Source organism: Malaclemys terrapin, chromosome 6 (genome assembly GCF_027887155.1).
Source record: "Malaclemys terrapin pileata isolate rMalTer1 chromosome 6, rMalTer1.hap1, whole genome shotgun sequence".
NCBI classification, from domain to species: domain Eukaryota; kingdom Metazoa; phylum Chordata; order Testudines; family Emydidae; genus Malaclemys; species Malaclemys terrapin.
In genome coordinates, this window is record NC_071510.1 from 78,759,962 (window position 1) to 78,775,510 (window position 15,549).

At 39.5% G+C, this 15,549-nt stretch overlaps 1 long non-coding RNA gene across 7 annotated transcripts in view; it reads left to right on the top strand.

Annotated features, from left to right (window-relative positions):
- The window catches only part of LOC128839478 (uncharacterized), a 169,923-nt gene extending 155,540 nt beyond the window's left edge, over positions 1-14,383 (top strand). For all 7 annotated transcript variants that reach the window (XR_008445439.1, XR_008445445.1, XR_008445440.1 and 4 more), the window contains 2 exons: positions 7,421-7,568; positions 12,628-14,383. This is a non-coding gene — a long non-coding RNA (uncharacterized LOC128839478). The remainder of the gene's footprint in view (positions 1-7,420; positions 7,569-12,627) is intronic.
- The last annotated feature ends 1,166 nt before the right edge of the window (positions 14,384-15,549 follow it).

Consider the following 15,549-nt stretch of genomic DNA (forward strand, 5'->3'; position numbering starts at 1 on the left):
ATAAATGTACCACTCTTGTATCTAAAACTAGAAATATAAAATGTAACTCTGAGGGCCTATTGTAATTGTGTAAAGTGTGGACCATTAATGATGGTTTGGAATCTTGATGACTCCCATTGTCTGCAGATGGCTGTATTTACCTGTGAGTCTTCCTGTATATGTGTGTGCTGGCAAGTGAGTAATGAAGTCTTGCAGTGACATGTGATCATGTCACCTGAACTGGAATCCATCTTTAACCTGGTGCTTTTCCAGTGAGGGGGGGTGGAAACCCAGAGAGACAAAGAGTTCCCGCCTTATGCAAAAGATATATAAAGGGGGGAAGAGAACAGAGAGAGAGAGGAGCCATCATGAAGAATCCCCTAGCTACCACCTGAGCTGCAACAAGAGCTGTACCAGGGGAAAGGATTGTGCCCAGGCCTGGAAGATGTCCAGTCTGAGAAAAACTTACTGAAGTCTCTCTGAGGGTGAGATTATCTGTATTTAGTTTGATTAGGCATAGATTTGCGCATTTTATTTTATTTTGCTTGGTGACTTACTTTGTTCTGTCTGTTACTACTTTGAACCACTTAAATCCTACTGTCTATATTTAATAAAATCACTTTTTATTTAGTAATTTACTCAGAGTATGTATTAATACCTGGGGGAGCAAACAACTGTGCATATCTCTCTATCAGTGTTATAGAGGGCGAACAATTTATGAGTTTGCCCTGCATAAGCTTTATGCAGGGTAAAATGGATTTATCTGGGTTTAGACCCCACTGGGAGTTGGGCATCTGAGTGCTAAAGACAAGCACACTTCTGGAAGCTGTTTTCAGGTAAACTTGCAGCTTTGGGACAAGTGATTCAGACCCTGGATCTGTGTCTGGAGCCAAACAGGAGTGTCTGGCTCAGCAAGACGGGGTGCTGGAGTCCTGAGCTGGCAGGGAAAACAGGAGCAGGGGTAGTCTTGGCATGTCTGGTGGCAGCTCCCAAGGGGGTTTCTGTGATCCAACCCGTCACATAGTGATAATCAGGATGGCCCATTTCCAACAGTTGACAAGAAGGTGTGAGTAACAGTAGAGGGAAAAATTAGGATTGGGAAATAGGTTTTACTTTTTGTAATGACCCATCCACGCCCAGTCTTTATTCAAGCCTAAATTAATGGTGTCAAGTTTGCAAATTAATTCCAATTCTGCAGTTTCTCATTGGAGTCTGTTTTTGAAGTTTTTTTGTTGGAGTACTGCAACTTTGAGGTCTGTAATTGAGTGACCAAGGAGGTTGAAGTGTTCTCCGACTGGTTTTTGAATGTTATAAATCTTGATGTCTTATTTGGGTCCATTTATTCTTTTGCGTGGAGACTGTCCGGTTTGGCCAATGTACATGGCAGAGGGGCATTGCTGGCACATGATGGCATATATCACATTGGTAGATGTGCAGGTGAATGAGTCTCTGATAGTGTGGCTGATGTGATTAGATCCTATGATGGTGTCCCCTGAATAGATATGTGGACAGAGCTGGACTTGTTACTCCTAGAAGGGGTTGACTTTGTGACTTCACTGAAGAGCCATCTCCAGCACTAACCTGTACATGTGTGGAGTTTATTAAGGAGCCCTGAAGAGGGAAACTGAGTCAGGTTGCTGCAGAGCCATCCCCACCCTGAGGCAGGTGCTTGGGAGGTGGCTGCTCCATTACATTGGTGATCAAAATGAATATTTCTAGAGTCCATATTCTACTCCCTAATTCAAGGAGTTTGAAGTCAATAAAATTCCACACAAGGACTGAATGCAGAATTTGGCCCTAGATTAAAACTCACAGAAAACTCTGAGCATGATTAAACATTTTATTACGCTTGATATTTTGTTCCTTTACAGTTGGTTGAGGAGGCAATATTTTAAGTGAGATAGATAGATACTATAGTGTCAGGTGCTCTGCACATATCTAAGATAGGCAAAAACATACTTCAAAAGCACACAGAACAGAGATTGCATGGAGTATGGTTGAAATAGCCAAAATAACTTGTAGAAAGGAATGTGGTGGTAATTGAATTATTTTCACTACCAACTTAATTTTAAGGTAGTTATTGTTTTTCAGTGATCTAGTCAAAGGACCTCATGCACAATATAGCTAGATGTGGGGCCGAATTTGCTAGCTTAAACATGATGGGTCACATTCTATAAGTATTGAAGAGATGTGACTATTAGCTAAGGAGCTAGTATATTGAAATACTAAGGAGGTAGTGTGACTTTGTACTGTAATGAATCTGAAACTCCTGCCTAGACAGATGTGGAACAAGGGGAATATATATTTATTTTTTTAAACTTTGTTTCAAAGATGTGCCCCTTCTTTGCTGTCTGTTTACATTGTTACCTATAGAGCAACTAAATCCATCCTCAATGTGCCTAAACGGAACATTCAAATGACAACAACAAACTATATATATTTTTCCTTCTTGCTTTTATGTTATGGGTATGTGACTTATTTGCTATCAGTACCATTTGTGATGTTCTGTGCCTTATCAGCACTGACAGTACAGGTAGAGGGCTCAATCTGGCAAGGATTTACACATGGGAATGACTTCAGTCAGACTACACATTTCCTACTGGCCCAGACAGGCACAATGTCATTGTGTTCCTAGAATATCCAGACTGGTGCATTGCACTCTATTATGGAGCAAATTCATACTTTGCAGATCACAAAAGCTATATATATAGCATGATATTAAACACAAAGGGAAGGATATATGGTTTCTTTAAAGGAAAGAAAACAAAGTTCATTACATGTTCCAGTTGTTCCTTGGAGTCCATTGTTTGGGGGGGAGGGAGAGAGAAGAGGAAAATATGCCCTGTTCCAAATACCCCCATTTTGTCCAGTTTTTGTGACCAGCTCTAGGAGAGGAGAGAGATCCCAAGCCTTTCAACCTATCAACAGCAGTAGGACACTGGAGCCATCTGAGGCAGAGACTGGAGCCATCACTAGCAAGTTACAAGGCAGTAGTGACACCCAGATTATTTTTTTAGCGCTAATTGTAACAGACCTTCACCCCACACTTAGGTCCCAACCAATTGACAGAGTCTTCTTGTCTCTGGCTACAATGGAGCCTTGACCTCCTTGCTCTGTTGAGCAAGCTCATTCTAGTATGAGTTGACCAAGTGTCTGCCAGGTCCCTTCTCCAACAGAGCCAGAGCCAGTTACATTTGAATGCCATGCTTTATCTCACTGGCTAAAGATGGTTCTGAGTTCATCCAAGGTGCTTCACCATGGTGTGCAGGCATAAATGTGGGATAGGCAGCTGGATGACTGATATTTGGGTGCTAGATAATATATGGGGAATCTTATGTAACACCCCAACATATGTCCATGTGCCAGTGATGTATTCAGGCACTTTTAGGACAACTGATCTTGGGCCCTGTGTGCCCATCAAAAGTTCACCATTGAATGGTATTACAATTAAATGCAGGTAGCAAAAACAGACATCAAACTGGAATGAGAGAGAAAGTGAAATGCTTTAAAAATGCAATTTTAAAACAAACTTTTCAAATGTTAATATTTCTTATTTGGCAAAAAAATTATAAACTAGAACAATATCCTGGAGTTTCATCCATGTGAAATTTGAGACGTGGGTACAAATAGGAAAAAAATAACCCTTGCAAAAATCCCCAAAATCCAAGCTTTCCATTCTGGATTTGCAGCATTTCACTTTTAAAAGATCTAAAACTTTGAATGTTTGTTCATCAAAATGCACATGCTAGAGGAGCACATTAATTTTTTTAATAAGGGGTGCATGGCCAGCCCCTCTTCTTCTGAGCCTGGTTGCCCTCCCAAATAAGGCCAGGGAGACCTTCAGCTCTGTACAACACCTGTGTCCTTCATTCTTTAAGTGTTTTCCCACCACCAGTGTCCAACTATATACAATCCTTGCTGGTTTCTCACCTACCACAGTAGGTGGGTCGGTAACCAGCTAGAGGACTTCCACCTCCCTCCCTCACTGACATCTCTCTCTCTCTGGCTGCCTCCTCCTTCCCAGTCTTTATAGCTCCTGGTCTATCAGGCTGGCAGGTGTTGCCAATCGGCAGGCAGACATAAGGCTTTTCAACCAGTCCCAATCTTTCCCCCTTGATTGGGGCTAGCATGGCAGGGGCTGATTAGGTGTGTTTGAAGAAGCACCCTCCCACAGGGGATAATAAAAATTTGGGAAAAGATGAAGCTGTGGAGTAAAATAGGATATAATTTTGACTATATGTGCACAATTATAAGTGCCATATTGGGAAAAATTAATTTGGATTGCCTTGTTGTCAAACTGTCTGTAGTCACTCAGAATGTGGGTGCCAACCCCAGGGCAGACTGACACATAGGGCACAAACCCCAATTCAGTTGTGTGTTCTGTAGTTAGATTTCACCAACCAAGCATCCAGTGTGAATACCTCAAGCTCTATATCAGCCTTAGTCACAGACAGTCCCCTTAGACACTCCAGTTTATCTTGCAACCCAGGCAAGCCTGCTTTTGTGATAGATGGTCCCTTATATCACAAATCACAACAATATTCAAGTTACTCCCAGTCCCAAAGGACCAGTCACTTGTCCCAAGTCAGTTGTACCTCAGATCTCAAACCAAAGACAACGGCTGCAGCCAATTCTATAATAAACTAACTAAAGATTTATTAACTAGGAAAAGGAAGTGAGTGATATTTACAAGGTTAAAGCTGGTAAACATACACACACAAATGAGATACAGTCTTAGGTTCCAAAAGCTAATAGCAGCTGCTATAATGTGCAAGCTGTAAATGTCCTTTAAGGCTAACCCAAGCTAAAAGCTAGGGACCCCTTGCTAAGGCTGCTGTAGAATCCAAATGTTAATTAAATGGCTGTTTAGTATGTCCATTAGTAGTACTTATGTGTCAACAAAAGAATTCTAAAACTTAGTATATCAGTTTCAATTATGGTGTAGATCTGAATGAGTTTAAAAACTAATTTTACAAACACATATGTGAAACAGTGATTTTCAACTAACATTTTGACTGTGGGATGAGGTAGGTGAATCTGCTAGACAGTGTGAATGATCTCATAAAAACAGGCAGGCTGAAGAGGATTTGCTGAACATGGCTACTGGTGCTGACATCATTGACTAAAAACATAAGTCACAAGATGGTACTATAAATTAAGTTGTCTTTATTAGCTCTGGGCAGAAAACTAGACAGCTAGCAATAATAAATTGTAAAAGATTTACAGATTCTATTTAGTTCATATAAGCATCCAAAAACATTTAGAATGGATGTTGCAATGAACTTGTGAGTAAAGGCCAAAGCACTTCAGTTAATATCCAGAGGTTCAGATATATGAATTGCTGTGCAATATTCAGGTATTGATACAATGGTATTTGTTAGATATGACTTCAACAGTGTTAATCTGGAAACTAAAGGGTTAATTGTTACATAGGTCACACATGGGTTAAACTGGAATCCAATGAGCTATGGTGCCCCTGTTGACTAGACATACCTTGAACAAGTGAAAGGTGATATATTGTTGTAGGCAATGTTCCAACCTGCCCTTAGTGTAATTAATGGAGATAGCACAGGACCAAAGAGCAGATTGAGAAGTGTGGTTCCTTCTGTATGGTTAGACTGCTGTTTTGTTTTCTTAAGGTCTAGTCTTGCAAGGTATCGAGCACCCTGAACTCACATGTGGTCAACAGAGGTGATCAACACCTCACAAGAGCAGTCCTTATACACCCTTGCTATGTCCTTTTCACATTCAGATAAGAGTTAGAATTTTGCTAAAGAAATTCTCATGTTTCATCATTTCTCTATACAGAATAGTAACCACAGAAGCAAAACTCAAATGCCTCATGGTGTCATGAGAATCCCAAAATATATGTACCCATATTCACAGCTTTACTGTGTAGTGTAAATAGCACCCTACAAAGGGTTGGTAATACAGGATAACCATACAACACACAGGAAACTTGAAGCCAAAGGCAGTTGTTTTCAATCTCTTAAGATATGCAGGAAGGAATCTATATAACTGTACTTAAGTTCACCATTGCTGTTAATAAAATGCTTGCTGTTCCATTTTGTATGGATGATAGTCCTGTCCTGTCCTGTGTAGTTATACTTGCACAATAACAATTTTTTTCATTCACACACATTCTTGTTTCCAAAATGACCATTGTGTTAATGTTATATATTTGATTATATAAAGGAATTTCAGTAAGAATTTTTAATGAAATTCGTAGGCAAATTGTTCCTTTTCCACTTGTTTATTTATAATTGCAAAATTATATTTAGTAGAGATTTACTCTTACCAGGAATCATTTTTAAGTGCTTTTTAATATTTGCAGTTTGGTTTCACATTAATTATGGGAGAGTTTATTACAGGAGTGAAGGAGAGACTCAGCCAATAAGAATACAGTATACTTCAGTTAATATATGTACATTAGTCATATTTCTTAAAAGGCCAGAGGCCAAAATAGTCTAACGTGGGTGCCTAAAATTAGGCACTAAATCCATAGTGGACTATTTATAACTGGTCTGAATTTAAAGGTGGTGAATTTCCCTAACTCCTATTGGAAACTTTAAATGCATACATCAGTTAAGTATCTTTTGCTTAACTGCATAATTCCTTATTGTCTGTCCATAAGAGAAACTTAGGCTTGATCTGACCCCATTAGATTGAATGTGTTGCTATTCCATTTAATTATATATTAGCAATATATAAATCAATAAATAAACAACAAAAATGGCTAATTGCATAATTTGACTTTATGCATCTGAAGAGGTGAAAATATTGAACTTTACAGAGCAGTACATCCAGATTAATTAGGGGTTGGAAAACCTCATAAGATTTAGTCCACTCACCAGTTTATTTCAGACTGTGTAGTAAACGTAAGGGCTAATTTCATCCCTGGTTAATGACATTTAGATGTATAAAAACTGGGCCCTGATTCTCCACTGTGTTACTTCAGTTAAACTTCAGTGGAATTACTCTTGATTTACATGAATGTGAGCTGAGAATCAGGCCCCAGGATTGTGTGACATGAAAGTTTTCTTTGTATTAGTTTGAAGAACATGCAAAATATTAAACTTAGCATATAAAAATTCAGTTCTCTCAGATTCCAACCATGCAAGGTTCTGGGAATCATGTGATTGACTTCAATGGGAGAAGAAGAACCCATCACCTCACATGTGGTACTCTGTACTTTTCAGTATTAGTCTCTAAATGCTTAATTGTAGGAAGCTACTTACTCCAGTAATGTGCATATTCAGGGGCTGATCCCTTGTATTATACATCAGTAAAGTGCAGTGTATATATTGCCCATTCTGGCAGCTCACATGGCATGTCTATTTAAAGCTATTGTTTTACTCTATACTTATCCAAAAGGAGGTAAATTATGGGTACTTTTTTATACACTGCTCTTAAATATAATTATATCTCTTCATTTTTATAGGAAAAATGAAGTTTAGAACTGACTCTTGACACGTGATGCACATTTGGCAGGAGGCCAAGGCGAATCAGAATAAACAACCCGAAGACAATGCCAAATTCAGGAAAATAAAAGTAGCTTAATATGATTTAATACCAATAAAGTGGTTAAGGTTAGTGGAAACAATCTTTGCTCTTTTCTTTTCCCCATAAATTAAAAAAGATTTTGTAATACATTATAGCTCGTGTAGCTCACTCTAACTAGGGCTATCTGTTATGGCCAACCAGAAGCTCTAGCTTGTCCAAATCATAGCTGTCAAGCTCTTGAGCAAGACTAGTCACAGAATACATGTTGCAATGATGCTTTACATCCTCCACTGGCACCAGTTTGAGATTCTGGTCCTGTTTTTAAAATCCTTACAAGGCAAGTATCATTCTACCTCAGGAACAGTCTTTGCATTCATGAGGATGAGGATAACTTCACTCACCAAGCATATAGAACCTAGACCTGCCTAGGGTGAGACTGGGGATAGCAGTGAGAAGAAAACTTCATTCAGCTTGCAGAGGGGATCGCCAAGACTGAGCTATGTTGACAGGGCAGTGTACAGAAGCTTGTTACTGTGGCTTCTTATATTATACTTCTTCTTGGTTAAACCAGAATTTTCATAATTCCTACATTCACTTCAAGAAATTTAAAAAACAAAAACAATCCTCATCCCTCTCCCCCATCCTGTTCCTTCAATTTCATAAGAACCATCTATTCCACAAAAGTTCTGTATCTTGTATTTAAATGACTGATTATCTTAATGCGGTGGATTTCAAACTACAGCTTGTGGAATGCTGGTTCTCCATGGAGCACTTGCTGGTGGTGTATAAAGAGATAGCTAGTCACAAGGGATTTAGGTATCTACTTGGCACTTTAGGCACCTAAATCCAAAATTTAGATTCTATAAACCCTCACTCAGCTGCTGCCTAACCATGAAGGATCCTACATTTCCCTATGTTTCCACGGGTAAAGTCCCCTAGAAGTCTCCCAGTGAGCATGTGCAAAGCCACCTAAGTCATGGCACCCAGTGCCTAGCTCATGCCTAGCCTCTGGCAGGATTTACAAGCTAGCAGTACTCTCCACCTATCTCCACCTGTGGGTCCTGATCCGATAGGAACACTAAGAGGGTACCTTAGAACATGTCTACTAAATCAGGCCCTGTACAAAATGTAAGCAGAGATGTCCCTTTATAGCAGTGGTCACTGTCTCCTGGTGAAACTATTCCACTTTGGATAACTAAATAAATATTCATTTGGCCAAAAAGAGAAAGCAAGGCTGACTAAGTGGTCAGGGCAATCCCGGCAATGTACAAGCACCCGTTTCCAGTCCATGTCAGGCAGAGTGGAGAACAGCCTGGGTCAGTATTCTAACCACTTCGATAAAAGGAGAGGCTCTGCTTCATTTTATTTTTTTTTATGACCTGGCTTAGGTGCCTAACTCCAGGAGAGGGCTCATGGCTGTGATTCCCAAGTGGAGAGAGATCATAGAATCATAGAATATCAGAGTTGGAAGGGACCTCAAGAGGTCATCTAGTCCAACCCCCTGCTCAAAGCAGGACCAATTCCCAGCTAAATCATCCCAGCCAGGGCTTTATCAAGCCGGGCCTTAAAAACCTCCAAGGAAGGAGACTCCACCACCTCCCTAGGTAACGCATTCCAGTGTTTCACCACCCTCCTAGTGAAATAGTTTTTCCTGATATCCAACCTGGACCTCCCCCACTGCAACTTGAGACCATTGCTCCTTGTTCTGTCGTCTGCCACCACTGAGAACAGCCGAGCTCCATCCTCTTTGGAACCCCCCTTCAGGTAGTTGAAGGCTGCTATCAAATCCCCCCTCATTCTTCTCTTCTGGAGACTAAACAATCCCAGTTCCCTCAGCCTCTCCTCATAAGACATGTGCTCCAGACCCCTAATCATTTTTGTTGCCCTCCGCTGGACTCTTTCCAGGGAGATGCCTCCCTCTGGCCCGTATTTAGGTGCCTGAGTCCCTTTGAGGTACAGGGCTTAAGGCCACACCTCTCTTCTCACCATTTTCTGTTGACTAACTTAGGCAACTCCCCACTGAATGTGCTGTTTTTTGTGAATCCCTAACTCTTCCCACGCCTCGTCTAGGGAGTCTAGGTGCCTAATTCAGGGTGCTGGATTCCACTAAGTGATAGTACACCTAAAGTTATCTGTTGCAACATTGGGTCTAAGGCCCCTTTGTGGATCTAGCCCAAGATGCTAAATATTCTATCTACTTATTTAATTTAAAAAGGTAAAAATACATTAGATACTTTACTAATATTTCTTTTCCTTTAAGCAATTGCTGCAATTTCCCTCAAGAATATTACGTGACGATGAATGGGCAGGGGGGAGGGGCGAGTTAGTCGTGCAATAACAAATGGATGAAGATGTGTCCATGAGACAGTCTTTCTAGTTCATGCTAAGAAAAGGTTTGAGAACTCCTATAAACCAGCTCATTCAATGAGGAGTCACACTTAAAACTCCAAAACCCCTTAACTTAGATTATGTGCTCTTTCTCTGCAGGAGACACAATCTGTTTGACCCTCAAAGATACGAACAGCCAGAAATATGACTACAATATAAACTGTATTGCCCTCTTTTTATAAAGGAGTAATAATATGATAACAATAAAGAACTGATACTAAGACCTACCATCCCAGATTCTTGGATATCTATGTAATATAATAAACACTATACACAGTGCATTTGGAGATTAACACGACTACTCGATAATGATGTCAGTGCTGCTACAATATCAACATTATGAAAAAAATCCAATGTAATTTACTCTCCATTTGAAGATATGATACAATTTTTAAAATTCTTTACATTTAGTTAACAAATTAGACCTCCAAAAGCTACTTCAGTTTCCATTTAGCTCATCTGATGTTTAAGATCAGATGACAGGCATCTGATTTCAAAAGTCTACTTCTTGTTCTTATTATCATCATTTCACATGAGCATAACTGCTTTTATGTAATGTATAATTTTAAGTACAAAAACTGTAATGGCATTTCAGCAACTCTTTGAAAGTAGACAGTTACTTTCCCTGAATTGTGTTAAAAGCTGTTACAAGTCAGAGGATATATCCAAGAAGTAAGGGTGGAGATTTTTACTGCATAGCATGCATGGGTTAAAGAAGAGGAGGAAAAGAAAAGAGAATTGTTGGCAGTACTCTGCCAAACTTTCAGAATTAAACTCAAAGCCAGACAAAACTTTCCTGGGTTATGTTTCATTACAGCCTTGAAAGTTGGACCAGCATCATTGATGTTTAAGTGCCTAAGCCTGTTTCAGTTAAATCTGATCTGATTTATGGTTTCAGATGTAAACAGGTGCAAAGCTTATTCACCTTGACATAAAGCTAAACTTAGCAGTTTGCTCTGAAGTTTTAGGATGAAGTTATGAAAATTTCAAACTGAAATTCAGGCTGAGAACCAAAACCAAGAAAAAACCAAAACTTCTGAGCTTCATTTGGGGCTGATAATTATCTAATATGATGCAATATGAGAAGTAAGACTAGCACACAGGAAGGAAAGGAGTTTCCACAAGACAGGCCTTTCCAAGAGCAAGCTAATAAAACCCACCATCAGTTTTAACATGACAATAAAAAGGGAGTTTTTTGTAGCATGTAGTAAGTTTTAAGGAAATATAAACTGTAGCTTTGCATTACAATTATACTTGCTTTTTAAGATGCATTGTAGCTTCTATGACAATGACCTTACTGAAAGGATAAGTGGATCTTATTCTGCACAGGGTAACTACAGCATTCCAAACCCTGCCTGTATACAAGGCCACAAGTGCTGGATTTGCCTCTGGCCAAACTATGCAGGAATAAAACCAGCTCACAGTCTATCCAAGGCCAATCCCCGAAAACCAAAACAAATGCTGTACCACCCATTCTGTGCAGTACTGGGTGTTGTGGAAAGCTCCTGTAAATGTAACCTGCTTCCTGTACTCTACATTTCCTTTTACTCAGTCAGTCTGTCTCCCCTTGCTGTGACTGTGCTGCCTGTAGGAGGCTGGGACGGAGTAACCCCAATGCACAGCTTTATTGAGTGGGGAGACAGACCAATTTTTTGTTAAAGAATCTCCTTCTGTTGTGGGAAGGGAGCGCTACCACTCCGAGTCTTGGGGAAATGGGGGCCTGAAAGAATTAGATAGGGAGGTGCCAAACCAAATTGCAGGAATCAGATGATGGGAGACTCAGAGAAAAAGACTTCCAACAGTCTCCCCTCAAATTTTTGTTCCCTTGTCTGGATGAGAGGTGCCTGCAACTTGCTTGGGCCCTCTCTTTTTCCTGAGTGACTGACAGGGATGAAGTGGAATGTCAATCAGCTAGGGAGAACCTGCCTCCATCTTTGAAAGTCAGAAAACACACTAATCATACTCAGTGCATTTCCCAATGAGCCCAGTTGCAATCAGACTTGGTGGCGTCTGTGACTTTCCCGGGGGAAGGGACAGTCTTGAGTGGATAATATCTGAAACAGCATTGTGAAGCTACCACCAATAAAGAAGTATCCTCTCAGAGTAGGGAGCAGTGTACAAGTCACCGTAGCCACAGAGGTTCACAGAGTCTCTATTGGCCACAAACCACTGAAGCTACTTTTCTGCTGGACAGATGCTAAGAAAAATAAAATAATTTTATCTGTACTGATAATTTATGAAATTAATCTTATATACCATCACTGTGGAAAAGGTTATTAGTTCTACAAAAGCTATTATATTCCAGCACTTAGACATTTCCTATTGCAGCAACATATTTGTATTAAATTATTTTTGGAATAAAGAATTAACTGGAGGAGATTTTGATAGACAACATTTTAGTCAATCAAAAATTTTAGCATTCTGAACACCTCTCTTTTCTTTTTCAAATGATAAGTAAAGAAGTAGTGTATAGTTCATTTTCCATCCTTTTGTTTGTTGCATAAGTAAGTATATAAATTCTGTCCCGTTAGCAGTAGCATCAGTAAAGGTTTTCCACTCATTTATGTAAAAAAATAAAATAAAGATGTTGGGTGTTTTTCTTTCCTAAATATATGAAGTAGAAAGCAAGAAGAGAGAGAACACTTTAGCCATGAATCAGTTCTTTCACTTGTGGGGAAAAGAGTAATTTACTTCACAGTATTTGTCTTTTGTGTAATAAAGGGTAAAATGCTAACTTTTTTCTCTTTTGTTTTACAGATGAAGTTTCTTAAACTCTTTTATGGAGGCTGGTTAACAATGACATGGATTTTTGAGGAACAATTCCAGAGCTTTGACTGAATGAAATATTCTGAAACCAAAAGAAAAGCTTGGTCTTGATTATCTATATTACAGATTAGCTTGAAGGAAATAATTATTACCAATCTGTACCATAACGGCTGTACTTAACTGCAATGTAACATTTAAGGTCTGTGGAGCAGGGGATGTCTTTTTGTTCTGGGCCTGTACAGCATGCAGCACAATGAGGTTCTACTCCATGATTGGGGATCCTAGATGCTCCCATAAAATAAACAATAATACAGTAATAATAATATTTATCTTATTCTATTTGGATTGTTGCTTTAATTTTATTTTTGATGATTTATCATTAGCTCTTGGAGCTAAACTGTGAAAGGCTCATATATCAGGTGTGCCACTCCCAATGCAGATATAGTCCTAAGGCCTGACTCTCATCTTGTAGAAATATAAGGCCCCAGTTTGGTAGTCAGATATGTGTGAACAGTACCTGGGGACTGTGCAGAGCCCACTGACTTCAGTGGAGGTCCAGACAGGCATAAAAGTCAGCCCACACAGATCTGATTGCAGGGAAGCAGCCTTCAAACAGAAGTGACTCTGCTGAAGTCAGATGGAGTTAGACCTAGGTAAAACAGTGATGTAAGCAAAAGGGGAATAGGACCCATAACACACACGCATGTGCACATTCAGTCAAAGAAATAAAACACCTGCATGTGTAACCCACACACCTTCTGGGTGTGGTGTTCTGTCCCATCTAATGGCACTGAGAACACTTAAAGAGAGAGGTAAAATGAGTCTTCTCTACAGCCTTAGCTAAGAGCCAGTTGTCTTTTAGCTCATGTGGTAGAGGCTCATGCACTAAGCTCCAGAGATCCACGGTTCAATCCTGCCCACCGATGACAAGGGTCTGTTGGCATTACACATGCATATGATACTGAGAGATGCGTAATGGGTGGAGGACATTTTGTGTCATTTTAAATATGGCCATTTTAATCAGTCCAGTTGTTTACCGACATCTCTTAGGTGTAATGAACAAATAGATATCAAGGAAATTGAAGTTGGTTCATTAGAAACCTTTTCATTTTTTATAATTTTAAAATTACAATCAACAGGAAAAACATACCAGATTCATTGCTGATAGGTGAAGTGTGACTTTTCCAATATTTTAAGATTATATTTTATTAGTTCAAGAAAAATATGGTTATAGAAAATATATATTTACCACTCCTTAAAAGATTTTGCAGAATTTTCTGTCTTCTCTCTGTTTCTTTCACATTATATTTTACCTTTTCTGATATTTATACTTTTTGTTTCACATGTTCAGCAATCACAATATATCTCTTATACTCATGGTTTTCAATCAAAATATATTTAAAATTGTATTTAATAAATACCTTTAAAATAGTGTCAATAGAATTTTATTTTTGTTGATATTTCTGCCTTCACTATATGTTGAAATGTAATTGGTTTGTTAGGGATCAATCCTACATTCCTAATTCAAGATAAAACTTCCATTGAAATCAATGAGAAGTCAATTGTCTCGATATGGATTTCAAGGTTGAGCCTTTAGCTTAGTTTTATGAGTGTAACAGAGCCTTAAATAATTTTTCTTACCATTGTCTGTCTGAACATTTTTTCCACCAGTCTAGTTTAACTGGTGGTGTAATTAATATGTATAATTCCAAATTTTGTAATAAAATAAAGTGCATACATTAAGACATCTCTCTGGTCAGACTTTTCATTAACTGAAGTCCTGGAGTCCCCAGGCTTTTAACCCATCTCTGGTCTTTTGCAGGAAGTTAATTTGGTGATGAAGCGGGGCGGGGGTTGGTATATGTAGTCCTGATTTTGAGAAAATGACTATTTTGAACTTGAGCTATCAAATGAAATGCTGAAGCCCCGAACCGCAGCAGGTGTGCCCCACAAGGCTGTAGCCCTGAGCCCCTCCTCCCCACTGGGCAGAAGCCCCTATCCCACCACCCCACTACAAGGCAGAGGTCCCGAGCTCCCCCCACCAGTCTGGTAAGTAGAGAATGATGGGTGGGGGCGGGGGCTCTGTGAGCTGCACTTTAACTGTAAAAGTGACTCACGAACCGCAGTTTGGCCACCCCGTAACAGATGACATTAAGTAAAGTATTTGTAAGATACACAATGCACAAGATAACCAGTTTGACATAATGATGTTTATTGATGCGGGCAATATATATTGATACAATATAAAGAACATACTGAAGTTCTACCTTTATATCAAAGTATGCGTTAAATTCTGGTGTATCTTGCACATACGTTCATTTCAGAAAAAACAGTGTACAAGCCTGTGTTACGTCAGGAGCACACAATGGAATATGGCTGCCTCCATTCTGGCTCTTCTGCAAATAAATGCAGAAGCTGCCCGCAGGGCCTTCCCAACAAGGGCATGAGTAAGGGGTAAGGAAGAATGGTCCATAGGTGTAGGCATGGCTGTGTATGTTGACCATACAGGGTCTCACTGTATGGATGAGACGATAGTGTTCAGTGGAGGGATTTAGGTTTATTAGGCACTGGGCAACCTTTTGGGAGAGGAGGAGCCTATACAGGGAGGATGGGCTCTACCTAAACCAGAATGGAACCATTCTGCTGGCATGTAAAATTAAAAAGGTTCTAGAGGCGGTTTTAATCTAAGGGCTGGGGAAAAGCCGACAGGTACAGAGGAGCACATGGTTTGGACAGAGCCATCCCTTAGGGGAGAATTTATTAAAGGGGATGCTCTATATCCTAGTATAGAGGAGAGGATAGAAGTTGATAAAATACAGGTAGGAAGTGAAGAGAAACAGTCAAAATGAAAAGGAGTCCCATCCAATTACATCATTTGAAGACAGACACCAAAATATTGACAAGTTTTATAAG